The sequence below is a fragment of the Piliocolobus tephrosceles genome, chromosome 12 (assembly GCF_002776525.5).
Source record: "Piliocolobus tephrosceles isolate RC106 chromosome 12, ASM277652v3, whole genome shotgun sequence".
In the NCBI taxonomy this organism is placed as follows: Eukaryota; Metazoa; Chordata; class Mammalia; order Primates; family Cercopithecidae; genus Piliocolobus; species Piliocolobus tephrosceles.
In genome coordinates this window covers 99,513,316-99,532,433 of record NC_045445.1, presented here as the reverse complement: position 1 = coordinate 99,532,433, position 19,118 = coordinate 99,513,316, and the positions used below count along the sequence as shown (strand labels likewise).

The 19,118-nt window shown below is 43.8% G+C and overlaps 1 pseudogene; it reads right to left on the bottom strand.

The window, feature by feature from the left end:
* Positions 1-13,035: 13,035 nt before the first annotated feature.
* On the bottom strand, positions 13,036-17,197 carry LOC111535777 (annotated as a pseudogene).
* Positions 17,198-19,118: the final 1,921 nt, after the last annotated feature.

Sequence of the window (19,118 nt, the reverse complement as noted above, 5' to 3'; positions counted from 1 at the left end):
TGGTCTCGATCTCCTGACCTCGTGATCCGCCCGTCTCAGCCTCCCAAAGTGCTGGGATTACAGGCTTGAGCCACCGCGCCCGGCCAGAAAATAACTTTTAAAAACTTTTATTGATACATAATAACTGCACATATTTGTGGGGGACAGGTGATATTTTGATACATGCATACTTAGTTCAAGTCAGGGTACTTAGGACTTCTATCATGTCAAACATTTATCATTTCTTTGTGTTAGGAATATTTCAAATCTTCTCTTCTAGCCTTTGTTTTTTTCCTTAACACAGGGTCTTGATCTGTTGCCCAGTCTAGAGTGCAATGGTGCCATCATGGCTCACTGCAGCTTCAACTGCCCAGTCTCAACTGATCCTCCCACCTCAGCCTCCTGAGTAGCTGGGATCACAGGCATATGCCACCATGCCTAGCTAACTTTTTAAATTATTTGTAGAGATGAGGTCTCACTATATTGCCCAGGCTGGTCTTGAACTCCTGAGCTCAAGCGATCCTCCCGTGTCAGCCTTCTAAAGTGCTGGAATTATAAGCATGAGCCACCATGCCTGGTCACTTCTAGCTGTTTTTGAAATATACAAAAAATTGTTAACTATAGTCACCCTACTGTGTTTTCAAACACTAAAACTTGTTCCTTTTATCTAAGTGTATGTTTGAAATTATTTGAAAAGACACAGAATCATTGTTTTCTATTACTTACTCAATAGGTAAAGAAAACCTCCTTACAATAATCCAATTTTTTCATTTTAATAGAGAAAGAAATTCAAATTATAGTTTTGTATAGTACATTATTGATATTAAATCTAATTTTAAAAACTCTTATAATAAACTCATTCAATTAAAATAGATGACAATTTAATTGTCATTAAAATGACAAGCTGAAATGACAGGCTAAGGCCTGTTCTACCACAGGAGATAAGATTCTCTCTCTGTGTGTCTCTCTGTCTCTTTCTTTACATTTTATATCCATTTCAGGTTTTGTGTTTTTGTCCTTTATTTTCCCCTTTCAAAACAAAATTTAAGTAACCCCTAAACTAGAACAAAATTTCTCTCCTTTTCCCTTAACAAAAATGCACCCTTCATACCTCATATCTTTCCTTACCGAAGCACATCTTACTTTCCTTGCACACTTTGCATATAGAAATTTTTTCTTTATCCTTATTATTCCTGGTAGTTAAATATATTGATTAGAATTCTTAACCCTTAGTAGTCTTCATTCTCAGTTAAAATTAGAAAGCAAGGAAGTGTAAACTGTCATATACCAACATTTTGTAGTAGATTAGCAAATTTATGGATACACCCTTTCATAATTCCTAGAGATATACGCTTTCTTGTAGTATAATTTTTTGATGTGGCAAAGGATATTTTTAGCAACAGGTTCCAATATCTTTAGTAGCTCTGTAAAAATTAAGAAACCAAAAGTAGATGAATTTAAACTTATGTTTAGCAATTGATATTGCAGTGTTTTATATTATTTGTTAATGATCTAGATATTCAATGATTATCTATCATTTAATGTAACTTAGTATACTTTTAGGATTTCAAGTTACCAAAAAGATTTTGGAACCATTTTCAAGCAAACATATTATAAAACATGTAATAGACTGGGCGAGGTGGTTCACGCCTGTAATCCTAGCACTTTGGGAGGCTGGGGGGGGGGAGGGCAGAAGATCTGAGGTCAGGAGTTCAAGACCAGCCTGGCCAACATGATGAAACTCTGTCTCTACTAAAAATACAAAAAAAAAAAAAAAAAGGAAAAAAAATTGCTGGGCGTGGTGGTAGGTGCCTTAGTCCCAGCTACTCGGGAGGCTGAGGCAGGAGAATTGCTTGAACCCAGGAGGTGCAGGTTGCAGTGATGTGAGATCATACCACTGCACGCCAGCCTAGGTGACAGAGTGAGACTCTGTCTCAAAATCAATCAATCAATCAAGAAAACATACAATAGTTATTGTTGGAAGGTTTATTTATAAACTTTTATCCCACTTATATTCATTTAATTCACTTGTTAACAACTATGCATGAATTGTTCATGAAAATTTCACAAGGCGTTAAGCAAAGCTAGCTATCATCTTAAGTTCTTTTTCTTGCTGACCAATTTTATAACACATGTATATTAGGCAAGTATCAAACATTACAGAACAAAGCACCCAAAAAATTAAACATATGGCTCCCCAGATTTGTTTTTACTGGTGTGCTTGATAAACACAAGCAATTTATTTATTTATTTATTTATTTATTTTGAGACAGGGTCTCACTCTGTTGCCCAGGCTGGAGTGCAGTGGCGCCATCATGGCTCACTGCAATCTCCACCTCCTGGGCTCAAGTGATCCTTCCACCTCAGGCTCCCTGGTAGCTAGGACTATGGGTGCATGCCACCACACCCGGCTAATTTTTGCATTTTTTGTAGAGAGGGGGTTTCACCTTGTTGCCCAGGCTGGCCTTGAACTTCTAGCCTCAAGTGATCCTCCTGCCCCACCCACCAGCAATTTGTTTTTATTGTACATTTGGTTTTTAGCTTAAATTTATAATTTTTAAATCTTAAATACCTGGTAGAGGTAATATAACATTATTTAACCTGTAAACCCAAGAGAATAAAATCACATGTCTGTATAATATTTAATGCCATCAACCCTGAAGACATGCTGTTTTTATTTAACCAATAATCTTTTTTTTTTTTTTTTGAGGCAGTGTCTCATTTTGTTGCTCAGGCTGGAGTACAGTGGAACAGTTATGGCTCACTACAGCCTCGGCCTTCCTGAGCTCAGGTGATCCTTTCACCTTAGCCTCCCACCACCACGCCTGGCTAATTTTTGTATTTTTTGTAGTGATGGGGTTTCACTAGGTTGCCCAGGCTGATCTCAAACTCCTGGGCTCAAGCGATCCTCCCTTCTCAGTCTCCCAAAGTGCTGAAATTACAGGTGCAAGCCACTACACCTGACCTAACCAAAAATCTTAACTCAGCAATTTTAACCTAACTTTATTTACCAAAGATTATCCTAGATTCTGTGAATTAAAAATAAAATGGATTGGATTCTAGTTTTCTAAGAGTTCTAGAAATGCTTAATTTACATAAGTGTTTAATTTATTTTAGGCCAATTAAAGCAGAGCTCTTTTACAGGATTTTATGAGTTAATTTTGACAGTACTATTGCAAGGTAGAAAATACCACATATACATAGCATATATACATACATACATAGACAAATGTACAGGCAAATGCAAATAGAGATCTTATAGCTTTCATTTAAAATTTTTAGCTATGAATCAGGCAAAAGTAGTAATAAAAAGCTCACTAGTTTATATACAATAGTCAAATCCAAATTGTGTTTTTGGCAGATGGACAAATTAAGGTTACCTGTTTAATAAGGGTATAGCCGGGCGCGGTGGCTCAAGCCTGTAATCCCAGCACTTTGGGAGGCCGAGACGGGCGGATCACGAGGTCAGGAGATCGAGACCATCCTGGCTAACACGGTGAAACCCCGTCTCTACTAAAAATACAAAAAACTAGCCGGGCGAGGTGGCGGGCGCCTGTAGTCCCAGCTGCTCGGGAGGCTGAGGCAGGAGAATGGCGTAAACCCGGGAGGCGGAGCTTGCAGTGAGCTGAGATCTGGCCACTGCACTCCAGCTCGGGCGACAGAGCAAGACTCCGTCTCAAAAAAAAAAAATAAATAAATAAAAATAATAATAAGGGTATAAATAATACCTCATTAAACCTCATTAGCTGGGACCACAGGTGCACCCCACTATGTCCGGCTAACTTTGCATTTTTTTGTAGAGATGGGCTTTTCACTACGTTGCCCAGGCTGGTCTCGGACTCCTGGGCTCAAGGGATCAATCTGCCCTGGCCTCCCAAAGTGCTGGGATTTCAGATGTGAGACCCCGCACCAGGCCTGGATGTTTACGTTTTCAAAATATGGTAAGATTTATAACTCCAAGAGACAGAGAAAAGTTGTAAATTTTCTCTGAGAAGGGATTTAGGGGCACATTTGCTTACTGTTGGCAACCCAGGGCAATTGTTACTTACGTTTTTTAGAAAGTGCAGATTTCTTTGTGGTGGGGGTCCAAAATGCATCCACAATGGGAATTGCGTGGGAATGCCTGGAGCTGATGGGGACTGGTTATAGAGTAAGGGGCAGTAAAACAACCTTGCTGTGTATTCTTGGGGGGTCAGAGGTTGGGGGACTTTGTTAGCTAGTTGCTGGCTATCAGTGTTTGTATAAGTCCCACACCTTCCCGAGTGTCTTTTGTAATTCGTGACTTTTATTCTAAGTCTGATTTCTGCTTCCTAATCTAGTTAACGGGGTTTTTGCTCTCAGAAGTGCACTCTCCCATTTCTTTTTTTCTTCTTTGCATCCGATCTTTCCATAGGTACCAAGAGGATATTTGTTTCGGATGAGAGCTCTCTAAAGATTATTTTAGATGTCAAACCAAAGGATCTGTGTCTGGCCATCAGTGGATAGGACCTCTGAATGATACACCTACTCCCAGAAACCGTAAAGCCTTTTGATGGAAAGACCCAGAGGCAAATTTCCAGGCTGAGAATAAGTTTTTACCATGGACAAAAGAGACATCCCTGAAATGGGTGCAGATGATGTTGCCCCTGTGATTCCGAATAGGTCACTCCCAAAGATAGACATGGAATATGAAGACATTCGTTGTCACAGGTGGTAAAGAAACTCCAGTCTTCCACAAAAGTGAGACACCTTTAATCACAGACCACTAATCTGTGACACCAGGTAGGCAATACTAGGATAGGACTTTCCCTAGCACAAATAGGCGGCAAAGAGAAAAGATGCAGACTCAGCTCTGAAAACTGGCACAGTTGCTAGGCAAAGTATCTCGGGTCCTCATCCTGATAGCTCACCACCTACAGATGCAAGCCCAACAACCTGCAACTCCAGCAGAAAAACCAGGGAGAACGTGCTCTCACTGGATCCAAGCCAAGCTCTCAAGACACAAGATAAGATGGAAGAAAAATCTCATCTTTTTAAAACATTGGTGACCCACAGCAAAGTTGGTTCAAATGGAAACTGGTCTGGTTGAGAACTGTAAACTCACCAATCTGTGAGACTGACTCAAACAACAGGGTTATAGGATGTATGCCTGCATTTTACCCTATGATTCTTCCTCTTATGACAAATGACACAAAAGACAGAGACAAAAGAATATTGTGGCTACCCTTTGAGAGAGAGATGGATCAATAAGAAATGATCAAAGTCACACAAACCCAGAGAACTAACTTCATACAAATGTTTTCTCCTGTTAATCTAAACTTGGAAAGGAGAAATTTTTATCACCTGGTCTTGACCATAGCCTGGAAATCTGGGATGCTGAGTTCAGGAAGAATTCTTAACTTTCTGCCAGTTTGGTCTGGGCTCCAGAGTTTTACTGTAGCCTCTGGGGTGAGTCAGGGACTTTGTTGGTTTTGTTCTCTGTTGTATCCCTAGCACCTAGAACAGCACTCAGACACATAGCAGATTCTCAGAAAACTCTTGTTGAAGAATGGCTGGAAGCCAGGCACATTGCAAACATCACTAAGATGCACAGATGTCCTCCAAGGTGGGCATTTGAATGAGACTCAGAGAGGACAGGTCACTGCTATGGTTTGAGTATTTGTCCTCTCCAAAATTTATGTTGAAGTTTAATTCCCAATTTGGTAATGTGGAGAGGTGAGACCTTTGAGAGGTGATTGGGCCATGAGGGCTCTGCCGTCACGAATGGATTAAAGGGTTAATGAATTAACGGGTTACCATGGGAATGGGACTGGTGGCCCTATAAGAAGAGGAAAAGAGACCTTAACTAGCACACTCAGCCCCCTTGCCATGTGATACCTATCTGCACCGCCTGAGGACTCTTGGAGAGTCCCCACCAGCGAGACCATCCTACCTAGATGTGCTCCCTCAACCTTGAACTTAGCCTCCAGAACCATAAGAAATAAATTCCTTTTCTTTATAAGTTACCCAGTGTCAAGTATTCTGTAACAGCAACACAAAACCACTAAGACACCAGGCAAGTGGAACAGCATTGACTTACCCAAGAAGAGACACTGGGCTCGCCAGGTAGCATCAGTTTAGCTAATTAATTATGAACACTCTTGCTGTTGTTTAGGTATTTAGTGCTGGGGATGTGCTAACTGCTTTTTGGAAATTTTCTAACTTAATTCTCACAATATCTTTTGAGGAGGTGCTGGCCCCATTATGACCTCTGTTTTACAGATAAAGCAACTGGGGCACAGAGATCATATGTGATCTTGCTTCCAGGTCACTCAACTAGTGGATAATGAATTCAAGGCTCAAACCCTGTCTATCTGTGGCAGAAGCCGTTGTCCCGAGGGCCTTATAACTCTCAATGGGCAGCTGGGCTCTGTTACAGACACTTTACCTGTGCTAAATCATTTCATCTCCACAGTAACACTGTCAGGAAGGTGCCTTTATTTTCCCATTTTACAGAGAGTAAAACTGAAGCACAGAGAGTTTAGGCAACTTGCCCAAAATTAAATAGTTGGGAAATGGATTAAAACCATGGAAGTCTTTCAGCACTTTATGGGTTCTTATGGAGGCTTCATTATGATTAAACCATTGACCATTGGTGATCGACTCAATCTCTAGCCCCTCTCTCCTCCTTAGAGGTTGCAGGTGGGGAGGAAAGTCCTAACCCTCTAATCCTGCCATAGTTTTCCCGTGACCAGCCCATCCTGAAGCTACCTAGCACTCTCAGCCACCAGTCATATTATTAGCATACAGAAGACATTCATCACTCCAGAGATTCCAAGAGCCTTGTGTTAGGAACCGGGGACTAAGACCAAATATTATAACAAAAGATGCTTCTACCATCCCTGTCACTCAGGAAATTACAAGGGTTTTAGAAACTCTGTGCCAGGAACAGGAGATGAAGTCTAAATATGCATTTCCTATTATATCAGAATATCATGGTTGGTTTTCAGCTGGTACAGAGGGTACAAAAGGTGCAGCAGGTACAGACTCTAGCAGTGACCGTCATGAGTATCTCAGAGGAGTGGCTGGATCTCTCTGCTACCCCCTTCTCCCCACCCCCCTCACAAATTTAACCCTTGATTTTGATTTTGGTGACAAAGTGGAGTCTTCTTTTTGTTTGACAGTTTAATAATCACTGTGTTGACCAAAATTAAGGCTGTTGAGGCAGAAATAATTTCATAAAGGTTTATTGGAAGTCAAATGTGAGGACTGACCTGGGAAGACACACCAACAAAAAGTTGGTGTTAAGAGTCTGTTACAAGTTGGAAGGCTTTGATAAGAAAGCTTAGGGGAAAGGAGGGGGATTTCTCAGTTGGAGTTGTCATTTTTCATTGGAGGTTACAGTACAGCGGTTACAATCATTGGTTAGAGATGACAACAAAGAAGCTAAAAAAATTTATTTTATTTTTTGAGACAGAGTCCCGCTCTGTCACCCAGGCTGGAGTACAGTGGCGCGATCTCGGCTCACTGCAACCTCTGCCTTCAGGGTTCAAGCGACTCTCCTGCCTCAGCCCCCAGAGTAGCTGGGATTACAGGCGCGGGCCAGCACACCCTGCTAATGTTTTGCATTTTTTGTAGAGACAGAGTTTCGCCATGTTGGCCAGGCTGGTTTTGAACTCCTGACCTCAAATGATCCACCCACCTCAGTCTCCCAAAGTGCTAGGATTACAGGTGTGAGCCACCACAACTGGCGGCTAAAATGTTTTATGCACAAGACAATCCATAAAACTTTATGATTTAGAAACAAATCAGTGTCCTTTTCAATGTCAGTTATTGCACTCTTCCAATAATGTTATCTCAAAATTTAAACATCATTCTGACACGCCCCTCCCTCCCCCCTTTTTTTAAGACAGGGTCTGGCTCTGCTGCCCAGGCTGGAGTGCAGTGGCATGATCTTGGCTCACTGCAACCTCTATCTCCCGGATTGAAGCAACTCTTGGGCCTCAGCCTCCTGAATAGCTGGGATTACAGGCATGTGCCATCACTCCTATGGCTAAAATTTTTGTATTTTTAGTAGAGACGGGGTTTTGCCATGTTGTCCAGGCTGGTCTCGAAATCCTGACCTCAAGTGATCCACCTGCCTCAGCTTCCCAAATTGTTGGGATTACAGACCTAAGCCACTGCCTCTGGCCCACTTGTTTATATGTATGTATATATGTAGGTGTGTTAGAGACAAGGTCTTGCTCTGTTGTCCAGGCTGGAGTGCAGTGGTGAGATCATAGCTCAATGTAACCTCCAACTCCTAGTCTCAAGCAGTCCTCCCACCTTGGCCCAGAGTGCTGCAACTGTAGCACCTTGGCCGTTGTTAGATATTATCAATCCTGATAAGATTGAAGTATTTATTCTAAACAGCACTCACTTTAATCTGGGTCTAGTATAGCCAGTTTAGAGGTTAAGATTCTATTTTTAAAACTGGAGTACATAGGGCACAGTGCATGAGTGTTTGGAACTATTGAGACTGTGACTCCAAGGGCCTGTGGGTATTTTCTGCAGGGCCCAGTGCTGTTTGTGTGATCTCACACCAGAAGGCAAAGTTACATTCTGAACTGCCCAGCATCAGACAACTTGGTGCCAGCAGGACAGGGGTCAGCTTCTGTATATCCTTGTGGAATGAATGGCATGCAGGTCCCTGTGGAAGTTTTCTCTCTCTCTCTCTCTCTTTCTTTCTCTCTCTCTCTTGCTCTCTCTAACACACACACACACACACACACCACACACACACACACACACACACGCGCACGCACAACCAGGGATCAGGGGCTTCTGGCAAGCCCCTGTCATTCAACTATTTCTAATGTGTGTTTGTAGAGCATCTGAAACTTTTCTTTCTTTTTGTTTTGTTTTTTTTTTTTGTTTTGTTTTTTGAGACAGAGTCTTGCTCTTGTTGCCCAGGTTGGACTGCAATGGTGCCATCTCTGCTCACCGCAACCTCTGCCTCCCAGGTTCAAGCGATTCTCCTGCCTCAGCCTCCTGAGTAGCTAGGATTACAGGCGCCTGCCACCACACCCAGCTAATGTTTGTATTTTTAGTAGAGATGGGCTTTTATCATGTTGGTCAGTCTGGTCTCAAACTCCTGACCTCAGGTGATCCGCCCACCTCCGCCTCCCAAAGTGTTGGGATTACAGGTGTGAGCCACTGTGCCAGGCCCATCTGACAATTTTCAAATGACTTCCACACATAGCATCTTATTTCACCCACCACACCACAACCCTCATACGTATCCTCATTTTAGCTTTATGGAAACAGATGTGGAAAGGGAGGACTGTGTTATAGGCAGAAGTGACTGAGCCTCAGCCTGAATTCAGGGTGAGCTGTTGTGGGCTCTGTTCTCTACGACACTTGGCCTGTGGCCCCCACACAACCCTGTCTTCTTGTATCCCTCCTCTGTCTCTCCTCTCTGAGCCTCCCTGCCTCCCAGTATCCAATGACCTCCTGCCACTGCTGTGGTTCTGCCTGGTCTCCTGGGGCTGGGATTCAAGGTCTAGAACTTTCCTTTCCTCCCAGCAGCTATAGCCTTCTCTCGTGGCCTTCCAGTTCTCTCTGCAACTAAGGGCTGACAAACAAATAAGCCCTTTCATGTCTTTGTGGGATTGATAATATCTGAAAACATATGGCCTTTAAGACCAATTTTTGAATCTGGGGATAATGTTATTGGGCCAGTGTAAAATTCTTATCCCATGACCTAAATTTCTGATGGTGAAACTCAGGCATTGTGGTTATAGATATGAAGCTGTATGATTGTGTGCATACCAAACCTTTTCTCTACCCAACAAACCTTTTCTTCAGATCTGCTTTGCATTTAAGAACACTTCATCGCACAATTAGTTGCCTGCACTTTGGGGCAGGAAACAATTGTACTATGTAGTTCAGGGGAAGTAAAGGAGGGAGGGGCAAAGAGAGAAAGAGAGAAAGAGAGATTTAGAAAGGCAACTTTCCCCCCAAAGCTTCTCTTCATTGTCTGTAAATAGTGCAATTATAAATGCTAACATTATTTAATTAACTCGCAAATGGGAACCAAATGTAGCATTAGCGAATCGGCCAGTGAGAAGATAGAGGTATTTTTGTGACTTCTCTCCATCAGGCTGTGTGATAGGGACAAGCCATTGGACTTCTCTGAGCTTGTTTCCTCATTTGAAAAATCAGAGCAATGATTCTAACTTCACTAGTGTTTGTGAAGATGAAGCGATATATGAAATGGCATGCTTCACAACCTGTAAATTACTCTGGTAATATGGGGTATGCATCATATACATCAATAAATGAATGTGTCTTCTGTGGGCCCAGCTGGGGTATACCCAAATGCACCATGAAGCCAGCTGCCCCAGCCAATCTCCTCACCAGTGGGCTGAGAGACCTCCCTCTGTTCTTCCCTCCCTTCAGGGATTAGCCTGACACTCACAGAGCTCCTGTAAGCCCCAAGGCTGTGCTTGCAGGCCTGCGGGCTGCAGTAGACTCTGTGTTCTGGGCCACTGCCCTGCGGAGGCCACACTCATTGTTGGGAAGGCCAGGAGCGTCCCAGTTCTTGGGAAAAAAATGTTAGACATGTCTCTAGGAGCCTGTATGATGAACTGGTACAGCCCCCCTGGTGCTTTGCAGACATTGAAGGTCCTGTTTCACTTAATGGAAAGTTTGTGTGGGGGGAATTCTGTCCCCAGACTGAGGGACCCCGCACCAACAGGCAATTTACAGGGGTACATGTCCAGATGCCAAGGGAAAGCAGCCGTCCCTTCTGATCCCATGTTAGTGGGGTGCCTGAGAGACCCTGTGCCTGAGGCCCCAGTACTCCCATCCTGAGCCCTGGGTAAGCACCACACAAATATACAGGGTACAAATGAGAATAGACCCCCAAACTCCCTACTTTCATTTGAAACTCTTTGTAGCAGAGCTGAAAACTGTATATTGACCAGAACATCAGTGGCCTCCAGACTGTCACCATCTGAAACCAGCATTCTGTTCCTGCTGTTTCCCACCCTCCTGAATGAAATCTACAGGATACCCATGAAGGTAGATTTTAAGACACCAGGGCTCTCATCTAGGTGGCATAAGTGACAGATGGCCTTCCAGGTGTGCTGTGGACACTACAGTTGCTCAATATCCTGTACAGCTCCCCATCTTCATCCAGTTCATCATGACCCACTGGTAATCCCTTGCTTACAAGATATCTGAGAACAGGGGACAGAGTAGACTGGATTGCACGGAACTTGGGAACTGTGGAAGTTTGTAGAAGAAACTGAATTGGGGACATATTGCATTTAATGTGATTTCAGGACATCTGAATGGGAACATCCAGGTAGCGATATAGGATGGGAGCTTGGGAGAGAAACATAGTCCTGTCCTTGGGCTAATCATAGCCTGAGCATAAAGAATCTTGGAGAGAGCAGAGAATGAATGAAGAGACTTAAGGAACGCATTGATTTCAGGTTCAGAAGAGACCAATGTTAACCCAGTGAACCAGCAAAGGAGGGAATAGGCCCAAGCCTCCACCCAAGGTTTACTTCAGTTTTATTGAACCAGTGCCTACTAGATGTAGAACTACATTTCACTCTTGCCATGTAAATACCGATTACATTTTTTTCCAGTTATGATGAAGTTTAGAACAGTGTATTTTTAGAGTGTAATTTTGCTTTGACATCCCTATTTTTAATCTTTATTTTTATTTATTTGAGATAGACTCTCACTCTGTCGCCAGGCTGGAGTGCAGTGGCACAATCTTGGCTGACTGCAACCTCCGCCTCCCGGGTTCAAGAGATTCTCCTGCCTCAGCCTCCTGAGTAGCTGGGATTACAGGCTCGCGCCACTATGCTCAGCTAATTTTTGTATTTTTAATAGAGACGGGGTTTTACCATGTTGGCCAGGCTGGTCTCGAACTCCTGACCTTAGGTGATCCACCTCCTCAGCCTCCCAAAGTGCTGGGATTACAGGCGTGAGCCACAGTGCCCGGCCTATTTTTATTTTATTTTATTATTTTTGTAGTTTGCTTTGACATCTCTGTAACCTGCAAGTTTAACTTCCCTTTGGAAACTGCACAGGGCTTTTTTTTCTGTTGCAAAAAAATGTATTTGACTGCTTGAGTAAAATTACAGTTTATCTGTTGTTAATAAGTATTAAATGAAACTGAACTCCTCCCCTTTCCTTTCAACTTTCCAAGAAAGTGCATATAACAGTCCATTTTTTTTCTTCCATACCTAATACAAAATAAACTCTATTCCTGCGCTCTTGATCAAGAAGAAGCATTTACTCTTGTAAGGAACATATGTACATTTGAATGAAAGTGACATTTCTTATTGTATATACAAGAGCATTTACATTTTCTCTACTGAATGTTGTTCAAGATGCTATGCTTAGCAGCCTTGTGAAATTCTAGCACAAATTTTCTATTGTGAATATACCTATACGGCAAAATGTAACGTCTCAGTTCAACTACCAAAACAACTATTGTTTCTCTAAAGAATTCTGCGCGCTTATCACTGTGCAGAAATGTATCAATATTGAAGATGATGCATGTAAAAAGCACAATACAAATAGCAATTCAAAATGGAAATGGTTAAATCTACAAAACAAAAAAAGGTTGAATTTTTGAATAAAAATAAAAAAACAAACCTGTCAAACAACCACACTGTTCAGTCTGTACTTTCAGTCCTTTCCTTAAATCTGTTTAGAGATCTAATGCATCACCGAGGCATTGCGTCAACACCAGATTCATATTAAAGTGGATATAAAAAATAAGTTAATGCCAGATTACAACTTCCTAGCAGGGCAACTTGCAATTGCCATAAATATCACAGCAAGTTTACAGCACTCTAGTTAATTAGTATTTAGTCCACAATACAGAAGACCAAAGTTAATACTTTCATTCCGTTTGCAAAGCAAGGTTATATCGCTAAATAAATAAGCTTTCTTAGAACTCCAAAGTTGAACAAGGTACAAAAGAATGTCTTCATAATGTTGTAATTCATAGATCTGGGGAACCAGAAGGAAGGGGTATAGGGGCAAGGAGTAGGAGGCCACCATAGGTTGTATTCTGAACAGGAATGAATGCTATGTTTCCAGTCGGAGCTGCTTTAACTTGTCCTCCATGAAGCAGGTGAAGCGCAAGTTGGTTCTCTTCTGATTGCTTGCCATTTTCTCCAGTCTGGCCAGAGAAGCAGTGGGCTCTGACTTCTGGAGCTTCTCCAGGTTTCCTGTCAGCCCACTAACAGGCGAGCTGTTTCCAATGTCAAGGCTTCCAGGAATTGGAGGATGCCACCATTCTGAATGACGGAGATCCCGTTGGCCTTCATCGTCAACCCGTTGGAATGCGGTGCTGCATTCTGAAGCTGGAAGGATCCCCACTTCCTGATCTTGCCACCAAATCCTTATGGAGCATTTCTGGGAACTTGATGGGATTGCCTCCTAGAAATGTCATGGGCCCATCCCCAGAGAGCTGCCTACTCTGTCACACAGGGGTGTTATTCCACATGTGAGTGCCCATGTGTACCTTTTGTACCTTTTGTCGTGAAAGCTCTTCCACAAATAGTGCAAGCAAAGGGTTTCTCTCCAGTGTGAGGTCTGCAGGGCACTCAACGCGGAGGAGATTTTGCCACATGTGTTGCAGTAGTGCTACTTAGGAGTTCTCCTGGGCAGAGCCAAGAGCAGAACTGGGGATGTGGCAGAGAAAGACAGAGGCCCAGAAGGGATGTGACTGGTGGGGGTGTCCTTACTGTCCTGAGGAGAAATATGCACAAAGCCATTGATCTCCGTTTTGCTGAGAGATGACAACGAGTTGGCAGGAATCACCACAGAGTTCTGACTGGGGCCAAGGTTTGAACTGGGCTCAAAGAGCTGTGATGGTAGATCTTGCATCTGACGTGTCAACACATGCTGCTTCAAATGACCCTTTGTGGAAAAGCCACAATTGCAAACTGCAAATAAATGGTCTCTCTTTTGTATGATTTCTATACTGAATGACCAAGGCACTCTGTCAAGCAAATATTTCGCCACAAATGCTGCAAGTAGTGTTTCTAAATTTACCTTGGTCTCCGAAAGGGAAGAGGGTCCCCAAAGAATCTTCCTTGATGATTTTCTCTATGTGACTAGATGTCAGATTCAAAGCCCCGTCATTCACTGGAATGAAAGACAAACCAGGCCGGGTGCAGTGGCTCAAGCCTGTAATCCCAGTACTTTGGGAGGCGAGACGGGCGGATCACAAGGTCAGGAGATCGAGACCATCCTGGCTAACACGGTGAAACCCCGTCTCTACCAAAAAATACATAAAACTAGCTGGGCGAGGTGGCGGGAGCCTGTAGTCCCAGCTACTCGGGAGACTGAGGCAGGAGAATGGCGTAAACCCGGGAGGCGGAGCTTGCAGTGAGCTGAGATCCGGCCACTGCACTCCAGCCTGGGCGACAGAGCGAGAGTCCCCGTCTCAAAAAAAAAAAAAAAAAGAAAGACAAACCATTGGCAAATTTGCCTGGGATCACTCTCTGTGGTTTCTCCTCTTTGCTGGGTGACTTATGGAACTCCTGGGTGCTGTTGGATGGGAATAGAGCCTGCATGGAAGATGTAGACTCTGAGATGGCTGGGTTGCCAGCACTTTGGCTCTCCATGTCATCACCCACTGAGGCTGAATTGTTGATCAGGACATCATCCTGGATGGACCCATTCTCCACTGACTTCAGGCTGGTCCGCAGCTGCTCCACTAGGTCAGCATTCATCATCTTCATCTGATTTTTCCAAAGAAGTGATGCTCAACATTTCTAGGGGCAAAGGTGAAGAAGATAAGCTGTCTTGGGAGTTTTCTGCAGACATGGGCATATCAGGGAAGCTGCCCTCAGGACAGTCTTCTATTTTTTCATTGGAGAGTTTGTCTAGGTCATCAACATTTTTCTCATTGAAGGAGCCTGTGTCAGACTCCATGGGCTCGGAGTAACTGTTGGGGACTGGGGTGTTGGAGACCTGGCCTCCCATATGCATTCGAGTGTGCTGCTGCAGGATGACAGTGTTCGTCTGTCAACTTCTGGTAGATGGGGCAGGAATGCTGGGCTCTGAGCAGGGGCACAGTACGATGGACCCTGTAGTGGGTTTTAAGATTCCTTTTTGTGATGAAAACCTGGCCACAGGTCTTACACTTAAAAGGCCCCTCCCTAATGTGTGTCCGATAGTGCATTTACAAGGCACTCTGACAGCTGAGAACTGGGTGGCAGACGATGCATTCACTGGGGTCAGTGGCCTTTTGTCAATGTTTTCTACCAGTGGCTGAAGCTTGGATGTCTCTGATGCCTGGGCTGAGTCCAAGAGTCCCCCAAAAGGAAACTTGGCCTTGAACTGCTTGTACATGAGTGACAACAAAGGGTTGGTGAAGGTGGTGGTGCTTCCCCAGGGGCCCCCAGTCTGCTGCTGGGGAGCTCAGGGCACTACTGCTCACCGTCAGGACTGAGTTGGTGACCACACCGCTCTCTTTGCTTTTGCCACTGGAGGATGGCAGAGTGGACCCTTCAGCTTCCTCCGGGAGCCCACCTAGGTTTCTTGTGGCCTGCTCGGCAACCCTGGAGTCACTTTTGACTAAACCTGTGGGACTGGTGGCAGAATGACTAATAGGGATGGGGGCTGGCTCTTCTGTCTTGATGAAGAGTATGAGGCTTGGGAGGGTTGGGGGCAATGGAAGGCCGACTGAAGTGGTCAGAGTGGCCAGGACTGGTTTGGTGTCTAACCGGCTGGTGACTGGCTTCTCTGGAGGATGGACATGCCGTATGGGATGTGGGTACTCATGGGGATATTGTCCAAATGCTCAGGCACAGGATAAGGGTTCATCTGGGTATGAGTGTATTTCTCTTTGTGGCACTGAAAGTGGACTTTCAGATTCTTCTTGGTGGAGAACCCATTCCCACAGATGTTGTACTTGAACGGCCTCTTTCCAGTTTGGGAATGCAAGTAGATCTGTAAGACACTGTCACTCTCAAAGACCTTTGTGCAGAATCTGCACTTGTGTTTGAAGAATGCTTCATTGGAAGTACTTTTCACTTCAAAGGCAGTGACATTTTGTGGCTTGCTTTTTCTTTGCTGGGCCAAGGCAGACAAGGAGTCTAAATCCTCTGTAGTTGTTCTGATGTCGGGCAAAGGGCTGGGGAAAACCGAGTTAGCGGGGACCAACTGATGTAGAAGTGGATTAGATGCAGGACTTAATAAACTGCTTATTGCAAAAGCTGGTGAGGATGATGATGAGACTGCTGGGTTACTGACATGGGAGACCGCAGCACTTGAAGCCACTTTTTCCAAGGACAGGGTGGTAACTGACACCACCAATATGTTCATATTGGGAGAAAAGCCACTGTTGGATGGAATGATGGTGTTGCCAGAACTACTCTGAAGTAGCTGGATTAGGGGTAACTGTTTCATACCACTAATGCTGGCAGATTGGCTGGTGAGGCTCTGAGCCATTCCAGCTGCTGCTGCCAGCTGCTGAGATAAATGGGAATTTAGCATGGACAAGGGGTTGGCAGATGTTTGTAAAGTACCTTGAGAAGGACGAGAAGATGCTGGCAAGTCTGCATTCTGAGAAGCCAACAGCAATATTTAGTGACAAATCTATTCGATCAGTTGCAACTAGTGGACCTGCTGCTGCTGCAGACCTAGGAGCTGTTCCATGAGGGCTGGGACGGCCAGCTTGCTCCCGGAAGCCCCGCTGCACCTCGCTTTCTGGGAGAATTGGGACACCACCACCTTGGTGCTCTGGAGGTTCTACATGATGACGTTGCTGTTGATCATGGAGAAGTTGCCCAGTGTTGTCAGGTCCCCGAGTTGAGGCAGAGAGGTTGTGATCGCTGAGGTACCTGTGAGGGGAGCTGCTGCTGCTGCCACTTGGGGCAATACTGCTGTGGCTGTGGCTGGAAGTGCTGCTGCCACTTTTGTTAGCTACCAGGGCCTCCACCTCCATGGACTCTTCCCTGTTGAGTCTGTTGTATTCTTAAAGGTCGCTGCAGTCCACTTGATCTGTTTTGTTAACTGTTTCATTCATTTGTTCATCAGGATTATTGGGAGGGACTCTGGGGGAGAAGGTTTCGGGTGGGGAGGCTGGATTTTCATTTACAAATAAAACTAATTGAATAGTACAGTTCTTCTTGTGGAGCAGAAGATGTGATAATTCAAAGAACTTGGCACAGCACCAGCCACAGATGTGGGTGTCCTTGCTCTTAGTGGGGAGACTCGATTGACCCTTTTCTGTGTCTCCACAGATTCAAGTGAATCTCATGCCTTGGCCTCCCCAGTAGTTGGGACTACAGGCACCTACCACCACGCCCTGCTAATTTTTGTATTTTTAGTAGAGAGGAGGCTTCACCACGTTGGCCAGGCTGGTCTTGAACTCCTGACCTCAAGTGATCCACCCGCCTTGGCCTCCCAAAGTTCTGGGATTATAGGCGTGAGCCACTGTACCTGGCCTGCATAGTACTTTTTATTTAATCTTGTCAGCCTAATTTTTTTCTACGACTTTATTGAGTTATAATTGTTATTCAGTAGACTATACATATTTAAAGTGTAGATAATATGATGATTTTTGGCATACGCATGCACCCATGAAACCATCACAAGAATCAAGATAGTGAACATATGCATCACCTCCAAAAGTCTCCTCATGTCCCTTTGTCATCCCTCTATCCCATCCCTTCCTCCTACCTTCCCATCCCCTTGCAACCACTGACTGCTTTCTGTTTGTATGGCCTAGAATTTTATAAAAATGGAACCATACAGTATATACTCTTTTTCATCTGGCTTCATTCATGTAGTGTAATTATTTTGAGATTCATTCATGATGTTGTTGCCAAACACTAAAGGTTCGGCCTAGGTCCAGTTGCTCATCACACAGAAAGCCAATCAATGAGACAAGTGTTGCCCAGGAAAAAAGGCTTTATTGCAGGTGATGTCAACAAAAAGATGAGAGACAAGTCGGAAATCTGTCCCTTCAACTGACTAAAGTTATGGGTTTATATAGCGGGAAAGGAAAACAGGAATCAGAGAGGGTTAAGGAAGAGGAGTTGGTCAATGGGCAGCAGGATGTGTTGATCTCAAAAGCCCCAGCCCCACTGACACCATCTAGGGGCCTATTGGTCAGTCTCCTGAGAAAGGAACTCAGACAAGACAAACGTAAGTTTCTAAAGCTTCAGTTTTACGGGAAACTTGGGCTGGTTTCAAGGTTTCTTTAATGTGCTAACTTTATAGCCCCATCTAGTAAGTCTGAAATTTCCAATTTTATACTCTCATTCTTTTGGCTGAAGTCTCTGATAGCTTTTATAATACATGCCCTCTCGAGAAAGGTAAAATGTAGACATGATCAGGCATGTACACTTTCAGGTGAAGATCTTGTCAGAATTGTTTTTGTGAGAATAGGTTTTGAAGTCTGGTAGGACTAAGTTAGAAAGAATAATGCCTCTAGCGTCTGACAGGTGTCCTTGACAGAAACCAATAAAGCAGCCAAAGGAGGGTCTAACTCCTGAAAACAAATGTTTCAGAACTCCCAATGTTGTAGAGAGCTGGCCCTCTACAGGGCTTTTCTCCATGAACTTCAACTTCCCTGTCACAAAAATCTCTCCATAAACACTCAGCTTCCTTTGGATCTGGGCTGTAAATACTTGCCTGGACTCAAGGATCCCTAACTTTATAATGTACCTTTTATGTAAATACATGTTGACTTGCTGGTTTGTGTATGCATTGCATGTAAGTTCTCTTTTTAAAGCATAGTAAATCTTATAGAATATAAAATATAAATGTTTCTCTACTTTCTAAAATAAGACACTCTATTTAGAATGTTAAGATAGCCCCTGCCTGTTATGTAGAACCATAAGTATCTTGAAAAATTAATTGTTTGTCACATATTTTTAAGAGCTCTGACTGTAATCCTGAAGTAGTTTCTAATGACTGCGAGAGAAGAGGAGCTGATTGCTGCTACAAACACATGGACACCAGGATTCACACGTCCTAGTGGCCACTTTAGCCTTGAGAAGTCAATTATGAAAGATGTGAAACAACTCCAGAGTTCTACAGGTGTATAGGGGATGAGGGTAGGTAGCAAATGCCATAAAAGAGCAACAACCCTGATAAAAATAATAGGAACAGGCTGGGTGCGGTGGCTCCCAGTACTTTGGGAGGTC